The following is a 23,126-nucleotide window of genomic DNA, read 5'->3' as shown; positions in this document are numbered from 1 at the left end:
ATACAGCCAAGAACTTAGTAGAAAAATAGAGTGCTCAGAAATGGTGGGGGAATGCTAACCAGCAAATTGGAGGAGGTGGGGGGGGGGGAGATGATTGAATCTCTAACTTACACTTTAAAAGAGAAATCTAAGTAGATTAAAGGTATGATGAAAATGTAACAGCATAAATATACTTAGAATAAAAGGAAGGATTTTTTTCTGACTAATCTCCCTTTAGAAATGCCTTTCTGAAGATGGTATAAAGGCCATTAAACATAGATATCTCTTATAAATTTGATTACATTAAAAACTTCGTTTGACAAAACAGGCGTACCAAGGTATAAAGGCTAATGACATACTGAAAGGTACACGTCACAAACAAAACTGACTTTTTTTCCCTTTTAAGGAGCACTTGTAGGCTAATAACAAAATATGTACTCCAGAGGAATCAGTAGAGTAGGAAAGAATAGCTACTTCCCACATGTAGAAAGCCATGGTAGACCTTAATATGAAGACTTTGCAAACTTTACTAGTCATCAACTTCTAGAAATTAAAAGAGTAATGAAATACCATGTCTCAGTTAGACTGTAGAAGACTTTTAAAATATGTTACCAACTATAGGAAACAATTGAGAGTAAAATTACAATATCTTCAAAAATCCTATTACATTTACTTGTTTTAGGGTGCGTGTTGACGGGTGGGGGCAGTGGGTACATGTGTGCCATGGCATGTGTGAGAAGAGTGAAGAGAAGTGTGGTGACTGGTTCTCTTCTTCCCCAAACTCAGGTCTCAAGGCTTAGTGGCAGGGACCTTTGATACACCTGCTGAGTCATTTCACTGATACTGTGATCTTTTTTGATAAAAGTTTGGAAATAATGCATTAAGACTGAAGGAGCACTTCTAATTCTTATCCCCCCCATTCTCCTCCTTCCTACCTTTCTTTTTCTTTACTATACTTTTTTTTGGGGTGTGTGTGTGGGGAGTATTATAAAACAGTTTGGCTGTATGGTCCAGGACTGTCTTGAATTCCGGATCCTCCTGCTTTAGCCTTCTGAATGCTAGAATTACAGATGTGCACCTTCCTAGCCCACGATTGAGGTTATAGACATCCTCTACCATACTACATAACAATTCAATTTATTAAGGAAGTAATAATGTACCAGATACAAAAATATTCATTGTAAATATAATATTCATTGTAAAAATTGGAAATAACTTAAGCGTTAGTCAACAGGAGATTGATCAGTTGGTGTGGTGGCATACACTAGAAATTCCAGTATTTGGGAGGCTGACATAGAATTTGAGAGCAGCCTTGACTACACAGTGGCCAGTTTGGGCTATAGCAAGATCTTGTTTCAAAACAAGACAATGGCAACAACCAAGGTAAAAAAAAAAAAAAACCAACAAAAATCAAACCAGAAGATTAATTAATAAATTATAGAACATCCATAAAACAAAACAAAAATCACATCCTAGTGCTAGCCATAAAGAATTATGAAGATTATGGGCTGTTAAGTAAAAACCCTAATGGATTCACAGGAAATGGAGTAGGCTACCTTCCCACAAGTAGTTGGTTAGGGGAAGCCACTTAGTTAGGATTTCTATTGTTGTGATCAGATGCCATGACCAAGGCAATTTATAAAAGAAAGCATTTAATTTGAAGCTTACAGTTCCTGAGGGTTAGAATCTATGACCCATCACCCTAGGGAGTACAGCAGCAGTCAGGCAGACATGGTGCTGAAGTAGTAGTTGAGCATTTACATCTTGATCTACCAGCGTGAGCTGACTGGAAAGGCTGTGGCTTTTTGAAACATCAAAAGCCTGTTTCCATGGACACACCTCTTTCAACAAGGCCACACTTCCTAATCCTTCCCAAACAGTTTCACCAAATGGTGATGAAGAATTAAAAAAATATATGATCCTATCAGGGCCATTCTCATTCAAACCACACCCCTCTAATCAAGAAGGTATTTGCGAGGACTGTTGCCCATGAGAACTAAACAATGAGACTCTTGCTGAAGACACACATGCTATGGTAACTAGACTTAATGAAGTCAAGCTGGAACTGACATAGAACCCCCCTCCCTACTTGCTGGCTAGCTCTTGCAGTGCCAGAGGATACTATGAAGACTGCAGAGGGAGAATTGTTGTCCAGTCTTACTCAGCTGTGTACCTGCATGCTATTCTACCTGCTGGCCAGTGAAAAAGGGCCCATTGGGGTAACCAACTACTCTGAACAGATTTGAGACCCACTCCACAGGAGGTAATCCATGTCTGATACTGTAAACCTGGTCAAAAGCCTGTGGCTGAGACACTCACAGTCCCTTGTAGGAAAGCTACCGTGATTGCCTTGCTATGTGGACATGATATGCCCATCAAATTTCCATTTAAATAATTATGCTTCTACCCATACAGTAATGCTACAATCAGTTTGGGTCAGAAAAAGCTGCTTGGGCAGTGGACAGCAGTAACTGCAGAGACCCATAACTGCTTAAAGTGCTGAAAACAAAGAACTATGGAATGTTCAGCCATAAATGGAACTTCTTTATCACTCTCTCAAAGGCTCAAGGAAGAGTAGAGAAGACAGGTGGAGAGAATGTAAGAGCTGGAGGAAGGGAGGAGGAAGGTTAAAACTTTGTCTTTGAGACACAACATTCTTGTTGCATTCTAAATCTCACAGTTGTGATTGCTGGCCCGAGACCTGTGCAAAAGCGGACCTGTCAATATCTCACAGGAGACAAGATACATCCACCCTCCACCAAAGATTATAGGTAGATAATGGTATCTAGGTAGAAGAAGTTCATGAGCCTTTGCCTCTCCATGATATCTCTAGGCAACTAATGGTCATTGAAGGGAGGGAGAGACATTGTTTCAGGGTTGTAAGGTTAAGGTTTCTATTTCTGTGAAGAGACATCAGGACTACAGCAACTCTTATAAAGGAAAACATTTAATTGCGGCTGACGTTCAGTTCAGAGGTTCAGTCCATTATCATCAGGGCGGGGAGCATGGCAGCATGCAGGCAGACACAGTGCTGGCAAAGTAGCTGCAAGTCCTGCATCTTGCCGGCAACAGGAAACCATCTCAGTGTCACACGGAGGGAAGCTTCAGCAAAAGAGACCTCAAAACCCGCCCCCCCCCCTGCCAAATGACACACTTCCTCCAACAAAGCCACACCTCCCAATAGTGCCATTCCCTTTGGGGGCCATTTTCTTTCAAACCACGTACCCACTGGTAAAGAGGGAGCCAATGCTGCTGTGAATAATTCCTCACCCAGGAGCCTGCAATCAATCTTCATGAAATCCACAGGATCATCAAAAATAAAAGACAAGAAAAGGGAAAGGAAGGAAGAAAGGAAGGGAGGGAGAGAGGGAAGAGTAGAAGAGGGATTAGAGGTAGGAAGAAGAGGATCAGTGGGAGGAGGAGAGGAATATGATCAAAATGTATTTCATACACCTATGAAAATACCATAATGAAATCCACTGCTAGAAAAAAGGAATTATGAAGGTCTATATTCACAGACACTGGAAGATTAAGAGTAATTGTATGTCAAGAGATAAAGGAATCTACAAAACTATGTATTATGTAGTTTCATTTTTACAAGTATGTGAAACATGTACTAAGAGTTTTGTTAATTTATTTTATGTGTATGGGTGCTTTGCCTCTATGTATGTCTGTGCACCACTTGTGTGCTGGTGCCTGCTGATCCCCTGGGACTGCTATATGGATGCTGGGAATTGAACACAGGTCCTCTGGTGGACGAGCCAGTGTATTTACCCTCTGAACCATTTCTCCAGCCCCTATAATTAATTCTTGAAGAACAGGCCACATGTTACCTGTAGTTGTTTGTTGCTATTTATAGTAAAAAGGAAAACTTACATGATCGATCTTCACATAAGAACACATAGTGGTGTTATCTAGAACGTGGGAGGCTGAGGAAGAGCAGTGAGAAGTTCTAGGCCAGCCCAGACCGCATAGGGAGGCATTTCCTTAAGAAAAGAAAAGAAAGAAAAAGTTATTTGATTGGCTGGAGAGATAGTTAGGAGCATTGGCGGTTGCTCTTCCAGAAGACCCAGGTTTGATTCCCTGTACCCACATAGAAGCTCATAACTGTCTGTATCTCCAGTCCCCCGGGCTCTGATACCTTCTTCTACCCTCCACAGGGACTGAACACACGTGGTGCATAGATGTACGTGCAGCAAAATACCGGTACACGTAAGATAAAGGTTAAAAAAATATTTGAATGTTTTTTGTGGTTAGAACACATTTATAGTTAGAGATAGTAGCAATAAAATACTTGCTTTTGAAAATAAAAATAATTATATAAAAGAAATATCATACATAAATATGAGAAAAGCCTGCATGCTTCAAAATAGGTCATATCTGTTATTTTCTTTTCTAGGTTCTCATAAATTATTCATGGAACCACATATATACTAATATTTTTTGTTCATTTCTCCTTTTAGAAAATAACAGGTATTATTTCTTCACCCAGAATATTCCTTATAATAACTATTTTCTCCAGCCATGTTTCCATGAGTAAAAGTTTGCCTCCAGAGGAAAAGTTATATTGACTAAACTTAGAATATTTCCATAATAAATTATTTTACCCTAAACTTGAACTGAATGATTACTTTCAGATTAGTTTTAAAATTAAATTTCAAAACATTTAAACATAAACAGTTTACTTAAAGTATTTAGAGATTAAGAAATGAGAAAATTGTTTTTCATTAAGCAAGTTAAGTCACAAAGGATTATATATTATATGTCTTCTAGTTCTATACATCAAACTGTAGCTGCAGATACAGAGCTCAGATAAACTAATAAACTACAGAACTTGTAGAGGACCAACATGAAGAAAGCTTCATGACTTCACAAGACCATAATTTTTTAAAAAATAAATCTTTTTCAAAACAATTTTGCTTGTTTATGTGTGTGGATGTTTTGTCTACACGTAAGTCTGTGCACCAGCTCTGTGTGGTGCCCAATGAAGGCCAGAAGAGTGCATTGAAACCCAGGGACTGGAGTTCCAGATGGCTGTGAGCCATCTGTGGTGCTGGGAATTGAATCCAGCTCCTCTGGAAGAGCAGCCAGTGTCTTTAACTGCTGAGCCATCTCTCCAGCCCCCAAGACTGTGTGTGTGTGTGTGTGTGTGTGTGTGTGTGTGTGTGTGTGTGTGTGTGTGTTTGTGTGTGTGTAGTTGTTGTTGTGCTGTGTGATACTTGCATTGAAGTACTCAAATGCACATGCCCATGCCAGCACATGCAGAGACCAGAGGAGGACATAAGAAATATCCCTCCTGTTCTTTGCTTTACTGCCTTAAGGCAAGGTCTCTTGTTGAAATGGAAACTCTCTGGGTGATGCTGTTGGCTGGGGAGTTCTCAGGACCCACCTGTCTCTTCCTCACTAGTGCTGGGCTTACAGGCATGCACAGCCATGTTCAGATTTTACATGGGTGATGGAGATCCAACTTCAGCTCCTCATGACTGTTCTGTAGGCTTTCTTACCCACCAAAATCCAACTTCAGCTCCTCATGACTGCTCTGTAGGCTTTCTTACCCACCGAGATCCAACTTCAGGTCCTCATGACTGTTCTGTAAGCTTTCTTACCCACCAAGATCCAACTTCAGCTCCTCATGACTGCTCTGTAGGCTTTCTTACCCACCAAGATCCAACTTCAGGTCCTCATGACTGCTCTGTAGGCTTTCTTACCCACTGAGATCCAACTTCAGGTCCTCATGACTGCTCTGTAAGCTTTCTTACCCACTGAGATCCAACTTCAGCTCCTCATGACTGTTCTGTAGGCTTTCTTACCCACCGAGCCATTCTCCTATCCCCAAAACATGGAATGGGTTTATTATGAAGATAATACAGACTTTTTCTTATGAAAAATCCAGGCCACAAAGAAATTAAATGAGAAACATAATCCTAACCTATATCCTTCCTCTTCAGTCCAACTCCTCCCCAGAGAGAAATGTAATTCATTGTGGTAAAATGATGTAGACTTTACTACTTTAGTCATTTTAGTTATACAGTTCAGTGGTATTCCCACTGTGCATTTCCAGAACTTTTTCGTTTTGTACAGCTGAGACTTGGCATCTACTGGACAAAGTCGTGAATTCTCCTCTCACCCCACTCCCCATCCCTAGACACTGGCTTATTCTAGATTACTCGTATGAGTCAGAGTGTGCAGTGTTTATCCTTTTGTGTATATTGGCTTTTTAATTTTTTTTTTTGAGACAGTGTCTCACGTGACCCAGGCTGGCTTCAAGCTCTCTGTGTGGTAAAGGGCAAACTTAAATGTCAGATCCTTCTGCCTCTGTGTGCGGAGCGCTGGGATTCCTTGTGTGAGCCTCTGTGCTACTTTTACGGGGTTCTGGGGATCGAGCCCAAGGCTTCTTGTAAGAGAGGGAAACATTTTACCAACAAAGCTACATCCTCAACCAGGGATTTATTCATTTATTTATGTGTTTTTGAGGCGGAGTCTCACTATGTAGCCCCAACTGTGCTGGAACTGGTTATGTAGACCAGGGTGACCTCAAACAGAAAGCCATGCTCCTGCCCCTGCCTCCGCTGGGATTAAAGGCTTGCTCCACCATGCCTGACCCTCAGCTCCAGCTAATTTTCTTTTTGATTTTTAGAGATAAGGTTTCTTTGTGAAGCCTTGGCTGGCCTGGAACTCAGAGATCTGCCCTGCTTTCTCCGGTGCTGGGACTAAAGGCATATACTACAATGCCCAGCAAGCTCCGGCTTTTAAAAGACCTGTTAAAACTTGTAAAATGAATGCTTTATCATGGCAGAAAACTTAAAGTGTGTAAAGAGACTTTATAGTCAAAAGCAAAAGTTCCTCTTCTCTGTATAATATTCATTCCCACTGATTATTGCTAATGATAAACATTGCTAATGATATTTTTGGTCATTTCCCAAAAACTTCTGTAGGCATCCATAAGGCACATACTCACATAACGTCCGTAAGGCAGATACTCACACGCACAGGGACACGAACACTCTCTCCTTTTTCTGCCTCTTTAACATTATGAGAAATGATGTTATACATACTGTTCTTCACTTAATATATCTTGGGCATTTTTCCATACCCAAACATATGTTCTCAAGTGAATCTTTTTAACTTAGTAAAGTCATTCTGCAGTGCATGAGAGAAGAGTCAAGAGTGACAAATTTTGGAAAACTGCTTAAGGAGGACTGTCAACATTAGATGGAAAAGTGGGTAATTCAGACTGTGGCAGAGGCGGAAGGAAAGAGAACTTGGTGGAACAGAAATTCAGCTCAGGAGCAGACCCTGAACCATAAAAGCTTTCGGTTGGATTGTGATGTCTTTTTAAATCAGTTGGACAGAAATGTGCCATTCAAAAACCACGCAGAAACAATCAACTAACAACTGAAAAGATAATCAAACTCTCACTTCATGTAATAAACCAAAATTTGCACCGGATTTGTTAAAACATCATTATTACCAAATGACTATATGGCACTGTTTTTTTTTGTTGTTGTTGTTGGGGTTTTTTTTCCACATAAAGCAACAAAATGCAAAGGAACATCCTTTTTTCAGCTATCAGTTTGCAGAAGGCTAACCCTGATGACATTTAGTGCTGATGAAGATGTGAATACACGGGCATTCACATCCACTTCTGTTTTTGGAAGACTCTTCAGTTTATGTACTGAAGCAGGTAAAATAGACAATTTAATGTTTGAAATTCTAAATTTAGAAAAATCATATAAAAGAGATACATTACAGATGTATCTAAATATTTGTTTACAAAACAGCTTATCACGGCACTGTTTACAGCACAGGAAAATTAGGTGGGCTGTGTGTGTATGGTACTGATGGCAGGCCACTTGCCTAGCTTGTTTGGGTCCTAGGTCGATCCTCAAAACACACACACAAGCACACCATGGAAAGAAAGATAATGTGCAACATGGATGAACTTTATTAACCATAGTTAAAACAAGATAATGTGTGATTATTATTTTATTTCTTTATTTTTAACTTACATGTAAATATTGTACATATTTATGAGGTATCAGGTAATGTTTTGGTATATTTTATAACTGTCATTATTTCTATAATTTCCACAATGAATATGTATTACTTTTATAATAAAAATGTTAAAAATTAAAAAATTTAAACCATGTGGCATAGACATTGAGATGTATGTTTTTTCCTCAAGTGACTGGATGCTTTGCCGTATGTTGGCAAAGTACCAGCCAAGCATCTAGGCACTTTATTTTAAAAAATGAAACAAAATAAAACATCAGATTAAAAACTGTATGTTGATTTTACAAAAAATTAGCAATCTTTGGTTTGGAAAAAGCTACAAATACAAAATAAATGGTATTTTCAATTAAGAAATTATACAAATGGCTGTTATAATGAAAATGAAAACAATTCAGTTATCACTATATGCCTTTAAGTAGAGGTTAAATTAATTATCCTATACCCCATACCTACCAGATTATAGTCATAATTCTAGTTTCATTTTTAAACAAAACCTACAAGTACAATTTTATAATTTAACCCCAAACAACAGATTATTTACCTATTTATTTAATCTCTGAGGCAGTGGCTCATGTAGTCCAGGTTGGGCTTGAACATGCTATGTAGAAAGGATGACCCTGAATTCCTGATCCTCCTGCTTCCACTTCCAAGTGCTGGGATTACAGATATGTGCTAAAGTGCCGGATTTTTTTTTCTTTAAAATAAAAAAAAAAAAATCCAAATATTTTCCTACATTATGATGCTAGGGATAGGAAGCAAAGTGCATGATAAAGAATGAGGAATATCTTCGAGGAAATTTCTCATAATGTTATTTCTAGAAAATGCCGACTTAATAGTTTAAAGCATATATACATGTTAAATATAATACAAGGATTGACTCTGTAAACTTAATGAAATATTGAAGTTGTCAAATGCCAAGCCTCTAGCAAACATTACTCACTCTTGGTTAGACATCTTCTTTCATGTCCCACTTAAATTAACAAAATCAATTTTACATAGTGCTCAGATGATTAATTAATAGCTTTAAAAGTCTCTTAAATAGTAACTATTGTACAGGATCTTCTATTGGAGTCTGGTCTTAGACACAAGTGGTTTGGCTGGCGATGTAGTATCAGCAATAACTTCCATGACATGTAAACAGGAGTGGTAAAGCCCAAACAGTCTAAGGACAAGGGCCCACTCATCCATCTCTTGGGAGCTGGTCCAAAGACCAGGTGCTGTTCCCAGAGGAGAAAATACTGCCCTCCAGTGGCCTCCAGCGGGGAGATGGAGCGCGTCAGGTACCGGGATGGCAGCGTCTGTGTGAAATGTGGTGTATTTATCTAGTCTCACTTCTGGCTATATATCTTGTCTACAACCAAGCATAAGGACAGACTCTCCCAAATGAATTATAATATGCATGTAGCTTCTCCAGTTGGGTAGATGTATTAACTACTGTTACGTAGAAGCCTTGTAGGCTTTTTGACCCCCGGAGCTGACCACATATCTATCACAATTAGATTGTCTAGCCCCCTATAGTTTCTCACTTTCCAGCTAAGTAAGAAGAGATTTCATCTCGATGTTTCCCTTGTTGGCCAATTTTTTAACTAAAAGACATTTAAAATTGTACAGCAGGCAGAACCCCAGGGGACTGAACAGTGTTCCAACATCCTTAAAGGCTTCCCATCACTTGAAAAACCAAATTCTCCCTCCTGTTTCTGAAACTAACCAAAGTAGGCAAAAGCAATCGTCAAAGTCTTTGTGTCTAGCATTGGAGCTTTCTCATATTTCACACCATTATATAAATGTCACTCTAACCTATATGTATCACAAATGCTACGCTAAATTAGGGCCAAATTTGCAACCTAGTTTAACTGGGTTTCCTCTTTTTGCAAATGCAGTTTTTGTGTCTGCATTTAGCAATGCATACAAAACTGTCCGCATAGCTAACTGCTTCGAATTGCTAAATTTGAGGATGGATGTGTAGATCGCTCGTCTTCATGCATGTGCCAAAGCAGTGCTGTTTCTAGTCGTGGGAATATTTCCTAATCAAATGGACCTCGACTGTGCTGTAAAATTTGTGGAATAGGAAAAGAGTTTTCAAACCTCCTCCAATCTCTGTACTTCAGTGACCACAGTGGAACTGCAGCACGTGATAAGGCTGTCCATGGTCCCTGGAGGCACAGGGACTCATTCCTCGATAGCCATGTGATTTAAACCTAAGGTGGCTATTAAAATGGAATTAGGAAATGTAGGGGAAGTGTCTACCACAGAAAAAGGGTTTAACTAAGACATTATTTTTTTTCTACTGTTGCCTCTTAGTCTAATAGTCCACTATTAAGTTTCCTAGGGGTGTGATTTTCTAAGCTAATCCTCCTTTATCATATTAAGTAACGGATCTTCATTTACTTTACTGTCTAGTTGTGTCATGAATCCTGCAGATATATTCCTTAAAACAAATGCCTTGTGCAGAAGAAAATATTTTTAACACCATATTGTTCAACTGTAGCACCTTTAAATAGGAATCAGGATTTTTTTTTCTCCCTTTCACTCACACAGAAGGTCGTATCCATGATATATTCACCTGCATTCACAGAGCCCGTCAGAAGCTTTGAAATGACAAACAGAAGAATTATAACTATTGTGAAGGTAGTATAATAATTGAACATATTTGGCACAGTGTAGTGGGTTATATAGTTTCTGCATAGGAGTACAGAATGCCAACACCACACCTGTTCTGGTTAATTCTACTTGCAGAATATATAGTTCAGAAGAGAAACTGGCTTGTAGCAGGAGATTAACTCACTATCCTTTGAGATGATGAAGAACTTGTACATCTTCTTTCCGTGAGCCGTGGCAATGGCTGTTTACTAAGCCATGGTCCCCCACTATACCTCCTCCCTCTTCGTCATCGGAAAGTGATGGTATCTTTCTTTCTTGAGAAATTCACTGAGTGTCGTCTTCACCAGTTGTGACATCTCACCAATAATGTCATTATGATGCTTGAGGGTAAACAACATAGACTTTCACTACTCAAAATGACCTACTTTTTTGAGGCAGGGCCTCACCATGTAGCCCAGGCTGGCCTGGAACTTTGGTTCCTCTTGCCTTTGTCTCTCCAGTACAGACATCATGGATGTGTGCTACCATATCCATCCTCAAAGAGGTCTTTATAACTTGGAGTCAATTTTTTTTTTTAAATCATTTACAACACCAAGATATACTGGTGAATTGAGAATGCAATAGTGATCTGAATGATTTCAGTTGAAATATTTTAAGTATTATTTGAGAACAAAGCAATGGATACAGGTAGATACTGCTACACTCTGCATGTAAAGGTATTTTCTATATATCTGTAAATGTGAAGGACACTGGGGAGGGATATAGGTCAATGGTAAGCACACAGCCTGTGCGAAGCCCTGAGTTCAGTCCTCAGCACCCAGAAGAGGACGGGAGGGAATAACTTTGCTATGGCTAATCTAAATTACTGCCAAAGTCTGATAATTAAACCTATGAATTTATGATAAACATTCTGAATTTTAAAAAGTATATGATAATTGCAACAGCATCAAAACAATCTAAAGTCAGACACTTTTTCTGTATATAATTATATTATTATAATTCTCTACCTTGACAGATGACAATTTTAGAACATTCTAAATACAACTTCTAGTATATGAACTAAAATAAAATGTAACAGATAGACAACTCACCATAATATAAGTAACACATTCAAATTTAGTAATTTATTTTCCAGGTGGAAACCAGGCTTCTTGGAAGACTTCACACTATGCCAAATGGTCTGATTTCACCATGGAGGTAGGCACAAGGGGACTAAATTTACCTCTGTGTAATTTTTGTTAACTACATTTTACATGCAAATGTATATACTGCCATGCTAATGAAGTTATAGAGAAAGTTGGCAATCCCATTTTTCTGTTTTATTCAAAAGCAACTTTTCAATGACTTTCTCGCTTTTTAAACCTTTCTTCATTTAATCATAAGAAAACTGAAAAGCCTAACAATGCCTTCAAATTGGATCACAAGTTAAGAAAAACAATACTTATGCTAGAAGTTAAGCTCGGTAAGATCATTTTCTTCCTATACATTTTAGTCTTCTGGACATAGAATACTTCTGCTGAGATCAGAGAAAGGTAATCATATCTAAAACACTGCATTGGACTGGTTCAGAGATGGTTTCTTCAGAGGGGAAAACAGGTCTATGTCCCACATTGCCTTCAGTGCTTAATATCTCAGCATCCCAAATATTTTTCTAGAAAATGTAAACAGATACATTGACATTTTACATGAGTATTTCCTATAAAAATGTTAACATCTAAGCTCAAAGTCTGTCTTAGCAATGAAAGTGTGCGGTATCCTTTTGATTGGAATATCAGTAACCCAAAATTTGTCTCAGACTAGAAGTGTCCATAGAATGTAAGAAGAGAGGTATTTGTAGAGCAGAGACACCGTTCATCTGCGACAAAACGGTGTGCAGAAGCACAGGTGCTCATCAGAGAAAGGATGATTTCAAGTCTGCTCTGCATGTTACAGTCGGGGAGGACACAGCCCCACCTCTTAACAGCCAGGGAAATAAGAGAGATAAAACTTTCTCTCCTTTAATACTAAGGGCAATCAGGATTTTGACCCGAGTTCTGAACTCCTAGAACTTGGAAATGCCAAGGACCCAGAACATCCCACAAACAAGGAGATCTTCAGCCACAGAAGTGTTAGAATCCACAAGCTGTGGGGGATGTGGTTCTGGGGTACAGTGCTTGACTCACGTGACTGAACCCCTGGGTTCAACTGCTAGTAGTGGGGGGAAATTCACAGATACACTGGTTAGCCACTCCTTTCTCACCCTAGAAGAGAGACTCAGAATGAAGATTGGAGCATGGAGGGAAGACTTTCCGTGTTCAGGGGGAAAGCCTGCTGTGAGGAATGGCAGGCCCTTTGAAGGGGCTTAGGTTGCAGACCTCATTCTAGTCACGACTACAGTATCATTTTTTCAGGGAAAAACAATGTTGTGTGTGTGTGTGTGTGTGTGTGTGTGTGTGTGTGAGAGAGAGAGAGAGAGAGAGAGAGAGAGAGAGAGAGAGAGAGAGGCATTGGGGTGTGGAAACAGGGGCGATACAAAATTTAACAAATTGGTTTTTTAAGAAACATTGAGTGTTGTGTTTATACACGCTGGGCAACATAACCCATAAACCTTGCTGGATTGCTGCAAACTGCTGTGTGAAGCATAGGAATGGCACTGCTGTCAGTGGGGGGAAGAGACAGACAGAAATCAAGGGAGGCAAGCAGCACCCCGGGATGTGAAGTGTGTCCCCACTGCAAGCTGGGGTGGAAGGAGCTAACACCAGGAACAAAATGTCACTTCACAAGGATGCGAAAGCCCTTGCTTTGTGATCGCTGCGTATGGAAGGAACGGTCAGTGGGAACGACTTCATGTCTTTCCTGGAATCGAATGCATAAGGTCTTTTTTAAAGTTATTTTTAAACTTCTTGTTTCAGAGCCCATTGTGTTCCACGAAGCAGGCAAAACTCGGAGAGACAACAAAGACTTGATCTACAGAAGAGAAGGCAATAAAGAGCCAGCCCTCTCCAGAGGGTAATTAATCCTTAGTCATTCATCTTAGAAGTCCCAGTTACAGGGAAGGTTAATGTGCAGGTAGCTCTTTCTATTTTCTTTAAAATTTTTTTAAACATTTTTTTTTTTTTTTGCAGAATGTTATACTATTAATTGCCAATTTGCATATGTGTGCAGCTGCTGTTTTGGCTCTGAACTCAATCCGATAAGCTAGCTGGAGGTATCGCGGAGCACTTGGCAGCTTTCCTATTTGAAAAGAAAGCCTCTCCCACCACAGAACAGCTGATCGTCTATCAGCGATAGACCCTGATGGCGTGAATTACAATTACACTACTTTTCACACTAAATCTGGGTGATAGCTACTTGGAAAGAAGTTTCATCATTTTTTACCACAAACTGGAAAAAGAATTACATGGTCATGCTGTGCTTTTAAAGGCAGTTTGGTTCACTTTGTCTGTTTAACACCTAATTCCAAGAAGTCCATAGGCATCCAGAGAGCTGAATGGCGCATAATGAATTCACTGTTTAGATGGAAGATTTTTAAAATCTACCTCAAATTACATTTATTAACAAGGCGACCAGGAAGTGTTAAAGTTGTTAGATGCTTCATTTATTAAATAATTTGTGGGTATTTTCAGTTGTCATATCTAGAGTCATGGGGTTTGCTTATTTTTTTTTTTTAATTAGCAATCCAAAACAATGCTTCTGCGATTTAACAATTCGTCACATAATCTTGGGCTCATCCGTTCAGCTGTTAATATTAGATAATTCGAATAGTTATTTTGGTCTGTTTATAAATGATTTGGGTTGCATTGTGCTGTGAGGATCACGGTGGCGGCCCAGGCCGATTCTGAGCTTTCCTGTCTTGCCAAGGACAGCGGAGCACCTCCCAGAGAACGATCTGGTGTGTTGAGTTTGGTGAACCAGGGCGAGGGGCAGGGACACTTGACTTCTCATTGTTTAGTTGACTTCATTATCAATGTACATTTCCTTTCGCTTTGGGAAGCTGCCAGAGACTCTCGCTGGAGGAGTGTATTTTATTAGACCCCGACATCTCTCTCATTTTCTGTGACTTTAGAAAGAACGGACTTTCCCTCCCGCAATAACCCACCAACCTCAGAATCCCTGATAGTCCCGAGGCCCTCTTTCCTTAGTCCCCCTCTGTTCTCCTCCCTCCCACCTCGACATTTAAAGTTTAACCCACCTCAAGCAGCGGAAGTGGAGCGCACTGATCCTGACGTAGTTAACCCAAGAGAAAAATAGATCTGGTTTTTCCTTTTTTAGTCGCTAGCTTTATTAGATTTCTCACTCTCACAGATTATCCGAAGACTACCCATTGATTGATCGCCCGTAGAGCTGCATTTGGTGTAAAGAAAAAACTCACAGCTTTATTGGCTCCCAGGAGACAAAACAAACAGAACAAGATATTCATATTAATGCAAACAATGCAACAAATGAAGGGAAGAATCGCCGTGCAGAGAAGCCTGGCAGCGACCAGGCTGCAAGGGCCCCGGGCACCTCCGCTCCAGCCCAGGTCCTTAGCCTCTGAGCTTCACCCAAAGAAGGGCAGCCGGCCTAAAGAAGGCCTCCAGCTCAGGCCTCAGGAAGGCCTACCCGGCCCTCAAGCCCGCACTCACAAACTGGATAGGACCTTGGGCCTTCTCCTTGGCTTTCTGTTCTTCACAGACCCAGTCCCTCGGCCTCAGCTTTGCTTTCCAGCGGGGGGGTCAGAAGTGAGAGTCAAGAAGGCTCCTCCGGTGTGTCCCTCCCAACCACCTGAGGCAGCAGGAAAGAGACAAGAAAGATGCTCAGAACTCTGAAAGGAAGGAGAGAGGTAGGCTCTCAAAGCTCACCTTCCTGTGTAGGAGATGATTTAAACTCTTACGGAAACAACACAGAGCTTTGTTTAAGCACATCTGTATCGGAGAGGTCCGGGCTGTCTGGTGAACGGGAGGCAAAATCAAAATTCCAGATTGCACACCTATTTCCCCAGACCCTAGGGGAAGACTCTCTTAAGAGTGGAATGGTTATAGTCCATGTGATGTTAAAAATAGAGTTGTCAATTGGTGTGGGTCACACTTATCCTAAAAAATAATAAAAAAGAAAAATTCAAATTTCATTGAGCTTCCTGTGTTTTTATTGGTTACATCTGCACAACTCCCTTATTGAAGAAGCTATACTGATAGGCATCAAGGATTATTCTCTGATGCACTCCTGACACCGTGTATGCTTTTACCAGCTCTTTCCTTGAAAAATTAGTTGCCTCTATGAGATAGTTGTTCAAGTTCACTGTGTGGTAGAGAAGATGATGGGCAGCTCTGATGGACAGCTTGGAGAAAGCGGAGTCATCGTTGCCTCTTTATAAAGAAAGGGACTAGGATTCCTTCCTTGGGGTTGTCGGTTCACTGGTTCTTGCCACATCTCTGGCCATCACAACAGAACCCTTGTTAGCATTGTAGGTAATGTTCTAACCCTTTGTATAGAGAAGTATTACCCCTTAGTGTTTATTGTGAAAGGAAACAAAGTTGGGGCCTGGAAACTTTAAAGATGAAGGGCAGAGGAAAACCTGCTTTGAAAGTTATCAAAGGTTCTAATCCAGAAATAATAAATCTCATTTACTGTCTTCTAGATGCCCAAGGAAAGGCTTTCAAAATGCCTGTAGTAAATCCTCATGGAAAAGAATACCAAACAGCAGTGAGGCTGTGTGTGTGTGTGTGTGTGTGTGTGTGTGTTGCTTTAGGCAGGAAGGGGAAGCCCGCTGCTACTTACATTTCTTTCCCAGCCCCTGGTTAGGGAGAGCTTTCTCAAGCAAGCTCTGTCACCCTTCTGGCTTCTTTGGATTCCCAGTGAGCTAGCCTGCCTTTTAAGCCGATTGCTGGAAATTGTATGAATACACCCACACAGGATGCCCCTTTCTCGTTGACACTTAGTGCTATTTAACAACTGCAAATGGAGAGACTATTTGTCTAATGAGATCTGTTTTCAGAGTTGATTCGCCAACACCGAGGGAAGATAATGTAAGGCTGAGACCTCCCCCTGAGCTGCAGGGCCGTCACAGACAGGGAAGACCAACTGGAGCCACGTGCAACCTTTAGCGGGAGAGCACATTTGGTCTCTCAGAATGTGCCTCCTTCGAGCAGGAGCTCATCCTGCTTTGCTTTCTTCTTCTTCTTCTTCTTCTTCTTCTTCTTCTTCTTCTTCCTTAAGGGGACTCCAACCCCCGGTTCAGAATTCAGATTCGCAGAGGTTAGCATCGTGGTTGGGGAGTCACGGTGTGGGTTAACTGAGCATTTTAGAGGCACAAATCCTTTGTATGGTCTGTCCTTCCTGAAGCATCTCAAATGATAAAGGTTCATTCCGATACTTTATGCTCGTCCGAGCCAACCTGAGAAACGCTCACCACTCAGCCATGACGGCGCCTCCCTTCCAGCAGAGAGACACGGAGGCCCTTGCAGGGTGGTGGCTACCCCTGCAGGGTGGTGGCTAACTCTCAATACAATACTCGCAACACCTGGACAGCAAACCTCACCCTACTGCCAGGCTCTCCACCCTACTCACTACAACTGGCTCAATTGTCAGTGTCTTTGAACCAGAAGTCTGTGGGATGGATTTAGCTTCTTTATGAAACTCAGTATAAAGTCAGGGGAAGTATACTTTGTGTATGTTTGTGTGTGCGCAGATGAGAGGGATTTTATGGAAAAAAGATCATAGCTTGACGGTCTAGAGAGCCTTGGTTGGAGTTCTAGCTAATTTAAGTGCCTTTGAGAGACTCATTTATTCTCTTTGGGTATAGTTTCCCCCATCTCTGACACCAAGAAAATTGAATTGGGCCATCTTTTAGGCATTGTTAATGTGAAAACAATTTTGAATTAAGTGACAACATCATTTACATACTCTTTCCAGACAATATCAGTAAGTTAGTTTTTCAGTGTATTCATTATAGAGCCTTTAATAAGAAAGGACACACACTCCAGATTATCTAGGCTTTCTAGATGGCAAGGGGACATACTCAAATGGAAGTGTGTGTGTGTGTGTGTGTGTGCGCGCGTGTGCGTGCGCGCGCGCGCGATTGTGGCCCCAGTTATCTATGAAGGGATTCCACAGTGAGGTGCCGAGTCTCTGAAGAGGTGTGAATGACTTAAAGACTTCCACCTTTCGCAGATATAGACATGCCCTAGATCTTACCTTCCTCCTAGTGTTGATCCAAGGCCCGTGGAAGGAGACTGTAATGAACCAAGAGCTAAAGCTAGGTAGTAAAAAGACATGGCGCCGTCATTCTGAACATTTGGGCATTTGGTGCACTTTGGAGTGTATGAATTCATCTAAGGGGCGTTCTGAGGCTGGAGGAAGTAGGCAGTACTGTTTGTATCAGTGGTGTTAGGTGATGTCTCTTTTCATTTGAGGCCTTTCTTGAACCACAATCTCCCCGATAGTCTTTCCCTAAACAGACTTCATTCACATTCTGAATCTGGTTTTTGTCTCACACATACTAAATTTTACAAAACAGAAAGAAACAATAGAGCTTATTAGGAAAAACTTGTCTTGAATAGTAAATTAAGCATAATGGAAACAGGCACATGTTTTAGCACGGTGCCCCCCTTTCCTACCAATCGAACATTTACATCTTTTTCAGTGCCGTGATTTTCCCCTGAAGTCTTAAGCTGGCACCACACACTTGCAGAGAAGGAGACTTACATCATTTGTATCTACAGAGAGAAATCTTTGTAAGACTGTATCCCAAGGGCAGGGCCTTCCAAAAGGAGTTTTCTGCACTCACCCCTACCCTGCATTAATCATCCTAGTGGTGGCTTTCTAAGAACCTACAGAACTAACTCAATTTGAAGACTGTAAATCAGCTGTCAGTGATAACTGGATTTAAAGTATGCCTTGCTCGCCAAGACCTGTAAATTCCGAGGTACACCTGACTACATGCTTTGTTATTAAAAGATATGCCCCAGGTGGAGGCATCTTCGAAACCAATATATTTTCCTTATAACTGGTGTCAAATTGATGTATATATTAAAAAAATCTTGGAAAATGATCTCAAAAAGGAAGTAACAGCCCAATGAGCCATATGTTCAGGGAAGCTATCAGGTTTCCATTGGGACCAAATTTCACTTCACCTTTCTGTCCTTCTGTGCAAATAAAAACTTATCTGTAAATATGCCATTCAAACAGCCATGCAAATTTGTGAGGTCTAGGGGCTGAGAGGAAACTATCCTCGGTCCATAAAACCCAAGCCGATGGAAGGTAAATAATTTTGTTAGCTATTTGATATGCATAAGGCAACAGGGAATTGAACTACATAAATTCACACTTTCTGATGCAATGCTTCTAGAGAGCTAGTTAACGAAGAAAAGGCCGATAAATAGTTAATAAATAAATTTTGATGTCGATGGAACCGCTGAGCCCAGGTTTACATTAATAAATGTAATTTTTCCCCTTGCTGTTAGATGGATTGCTATTTTAACAGATTCACGGATTTTTCCAAACGCAGGCTAACAGTTCAGCACTGCAGTCTGTGATGGGCGAAGGGCAGAGGTCTGTTCCATAGTTTTCTACAGGAGAAACCGAAAGTATTTCTACTTACTAACACAGAATACTTTATACAACTCTTTGTAAGAATTTTCAGTTTTCTACTTTTCAGCATTTTAGTTGATCCTAATAATTTTGCACTCATTAATTTATTGATATATCCGGGCGTACTCTAAAGGGTAAATGACTTATATTGAGCTCTTGCGTAGCTTTCCACATGATTAGAATCAATGAGAATTGAAAAACACCAAGATTCACTGAAGCCGTTTGATTTTATATTTATGTACTTTTATTATGAGACATTCCAATTGAAGGGGAAAGGCAATAATAGAAAGGGAATCTTGTGTATGCAATAAGCCTACGCGCAATTGTTTGTGTCAAGTTATGCCAGTTAGTAGAAAGTTAGTAGAAAAATAAAGTTATACTGCGTGGGTTATCTTTCAGAGGCTTTACTTTCATTTACCACCTATGGTTAGAGGAAAGTTTTATCATGTTAATTTAGGCACCTGGTTAGCAAACTAGCGCGGCGCTTTAGGAGAAACTGCCTTCGCATTCAGCTCTTTGTTTCTGGGTTCCGGCTAAGCCACTTCAGCCAGAGGGACATCAACGGGTTTAATCCTAAGAATAGTTGATGAAATGGTAGTTTAAGTGTTTTTCTGCTCAACCATCAACTCTGCGGGTCAAAGGAACCGCTCTGAACCCTCCGCTGGCTTCCCAGCGGGCCTCAACAGGTATGGCTTACTTCAGCCCGGTCTCGGTTTATGGTGGATTCTTAGGAGCTGCTGTTTAAGCCCAGATTCTCACAAGCCAGAATACTGGGCCAACCGACCAAGGAGGGACATAGTGCACCAGCTATGTCCAGGCCCCAGTCATCGGGTGCCTGGGGTCGGGGTCGGGTGGCGGCCTTTGAAAAGCTTGCGTCGTCCCCACTACGGTCCTAGGTGGTTCTTTCCGGGGGATTTGGCACAGAAGCCCCTTTAGCCTAGTCTTGGGGTCAGGAGGTCAGGCCTTGAAAGCACAACTCGTTGTAAGGCCCTCTCCGCCTTATGAAAGCGCACTTTCACAGTCGTGCGCAGGGCCGGGTGCTGGGGTGCGAGGGTCACAATCCGCAGCCTTTTGGGGGGGGGGGGCTTGACCTCTGCAACAGCTCAGGCGAGCGGGGCGTGGTAGCTCGCACCAGGCCTGGAAAGCCTGTAGGGTGAAGGTTCAGCTCGGGCCGGGGAACTTGGGCGGGGCGGGGGTGGGGTGGGGTGGGGGACTGGGGCTGGCTTGGCTTTGCTGGCTCTTTCTTCCACCCGGGGTGTCCCTGGGCCACGGACTTTGCTCCGGCCCCCTCGCGGCCCTGCGTGTCCGCTCCCCCGCAGGCAGGCCCGGCAGGCGTGCTCGGCGAACCTGGGTCCCAGGCGCCCCATGCGGGCTGCGCCGGGCCGGCCAACCCGGGTGAGGCTCGCCAGCGGCGGGGAGGACGCGCGGGAAAGCCAGGGAGCGGGAAGCGGGCGGCGGCGGGCCCGCTGGAAAGGAGGGAGCGCCGCAGGCGGGAGGACGACGCGCGGAGGAGGGAGCGGGAGGAAGGAGGGAGCGCGGCAGGCAGGCGGAGGGAGGGCTGATTAGCATGCAGCAGCGCTCGCGCGCCCGGCTCCATTGTTTTAACACCTCCCCTCTCCTCCGCGCCAATCTGTCACCGTTCAGCAGGCGAACGCTGCTGCCTCAAATGCTGCTCTTCTCAAATGAGACGGATAATTAGTTGCCCCGCACGAATGCCGCACTCTTCTCACCCCTGATTGCTATCACCTTCTTGCTCCTGGCAGTTTTGACACCTCGTAATCAGCCTGCTGCTTTTCTCTTTTCTTCCCGACTTCTGCTTCCCTCCCCCCTTCCTTCCTAGTTGATTTATTTATTTATTATTATCATTTTAAATGCAATCTCGGTGCCTATTTGGACGAGTGCTCCGCCGAGTTAACCTTGCGTATACGTGTGTGCCTATATATGCATATGTAAACTAGGGTGTGTGTGTGCGTGAGCAGGGGGCGGGCTGGCAGTTTTGCGGGGAAACACTGCTTCCACGAGGAGAGAATTTTCTCCTAAAGATATTTTTGGGACGGGAGGAGTTGGGGAGAGGGACGGGAGGAGTTGGGGAGAGGGACGGGAGGGAAGAGTTGGGGAGACCTCAATTAATGCTTTAAAGATCTCTTAGAAATTAACAAACTGGGGAGTCTCGGAATCTGCTGTCAGAAGCGTGTTTTCCCCTCTCCTCTAACAAGCACTGACAGTCTAATTACTGTAGCTACAAGCAGCTGTCGAGGCAGCAGCCCGGGAGCGGAGGCGCCACGGGATGAGCGCTCACCGCCGGCCCCAGCGCCGGGCCGGCCGAACCCGCCGAACCTTCTTCGCGCCGGCCCGACTCCGGAGGATGGCGAGGAGCGCGAGGCCGGCCCCCGGCAGCCCAGCCAGTCCTGCCAGCCCACGGCGGGCCTGCGAGCCAGCAGACTCCTTTATTGTCTCATATTTATAAAGTCTTTACCTTGAAGGTTAAAAGATGTGAAGAAGAAAGGAGGGGATTCGGGGCGGGGGGGAGTGGGAAGAAAATCTTTTAAGCTTCCATCCATCCCTTTTCTACCTCCAGCTCTCCCTCCCCCGGTGTTGGTAAAATAACCACGCAACCCGGGGCTGAGGGGGCGGGGTGAGCCAGGCTGGAGTGTAAGAAAGCAGATGTCCCCGCTGGCAGCAGCCTCAGCCTCCGGGGAAAGCTGCACGGGGGGGTGGGGGGGGGCATCCCGAGGACATTCACCTCCCACTTCTCAGGCTTCCCGCTCACAACTGCCTCGCCTCGGCAGGGGTGGGTTTTTTTTTCTTCTTCTTCTTCAGACTCATCGTTTTGAGCTTTCTTACCTGAGAGCTGTTCTTACCCGGCCACACTTAGTGGAAGCCTAGAGGCAGCCCTGGCACCAGCTCAGCGAGAAGACAGAGGGACAGACCTGGCGGGTGTCCATTCTACCTTTCGAGCTGCGGCTCCTGTCAACCTCTGCAGAGCAGGACAGAAGCCCCCTCTCTGGCGGCCCAATAGGGACTCTGCCCTAAGAAGCTGCAGCTTGGGGTACTGCTGGAATCATAAACTCCCATCTCTTACTGAAGTGGTGAGGACAGGCTGGCCTGAGAAGGGGGTAGTGGTCCACTCTGAGTCACTTTCTGGGATACAGAGGTTCTTAGCAAAGCCAGTAAGATGTCCACAGTGTGAGGGGAGAGGGGAAAAAAATCCTTTCTGATAGGTAGTGGGGTATGTATATCCTGACTGGTACATACAGGGAAGTTTTAATTGTGTGAGTGTAGTGAGGGGAGGCTAGGAGGATTGAGGGTAGGGGAAGAGAAGAGTCTTGGGATAATTGTCTAGGCATTTCCATTCAGCCTAGTGGCAACAGAAAAGATGTACATGCCTCAGAACCCTTCACAGTGAATACCTAATAACCGCCGTGTCACCTTGGTGAGGAAGATGTCAATGTGATGTGCTTGGCACCTTGAAAAGTCGAGCTTCCACTCTCATTCTTCCACTGGGCACAGAGGCCTGCTCAAATTCCCCCGAGCTAAACCTTCCAGTATGAGACATTGCTCAAGGACAGTTACATTTCTGTTGAAAGCTACAAGTCAATGCTTACTTCATAAAATGGAAACCGCGTCTCAACCATTTTTAAAAATTGGGGATGCAGCGGGGGAGGGGAGAGAAGCCCAAACGGCAAGAATCGTGAAGAATGAAAGGGAAGTCTCATTTTGAACAGTTTTCCAGCACTGCAGACTTGGTACCCCCTCTCAGACGTCTGGAGACCAGTGGCCATCAATCAGGCTGCTAACAATGAATAGCAAATCTCTCAACATGAATTTGAACATTTCTAATCTAAATTAATAAATATGGATTCTCCTTACAGGCTTTTGCATTTGTTCTCAATAAAAGGAAAAAAAATTTAGAATGCTTAGCTTGAAAGATCGTTTTAAAATTTAAAGTGACCTATTAATGTGTAATAAATGCTATGAGACATGAA

The 23,126-nt window shown here is 42.7% G+C and overlaps 1 long non-coding RNA gene across 1 annotated transcript in view; it reads left to right on the top strand.

The window, feature by feature from the left end:
• The window catches only part of LOC121829046 (uncharacterized), a 51,621-nt gene extending 35,934 nt beyond the window's left edge, over nucleotides 1-15,687 (top strand). Inside the window, exons 2-4 of the long non-coding RNA XR_006071824.2 lie at nucleotides 11,729-11,790; nucleotides 13,485-13,581; nucleotides 14,878-15,687. This is a non-coding gene — a long non-coding RNA (uncharacterized LOC121829046). The remainder of the gene's footprint in view (nucleotides 1-11,728; nucleotides 11,791-13,484; nucleotides 13,582-14,877) is intronic.
• The last annotated feature ends 7,439 nt before the right edge of the window (nucleotides 15,688-23,126 follow it).

This window comes from Peromyscus maniculatus, chromosome 4 (assembly GCF_049852395.1).
Source record: "Peromyscus maniculatus bairdii isolate BWxNUB_F1_BW_parent chromosome 4, HU_Pman_BW_mat_3.1, whole genome shotgun sequence".
Classification (NCBI taxonomy): domain Eukaryota; kingdom Metazoa; phylum Chordata; class Mammalia; order Rodentia; family Cricetidae; genus Peromyscus; species Peromyscus maniculatus.
This window is presented reverse-complemented; position numbering and strand designations above follow the sequence as displayed.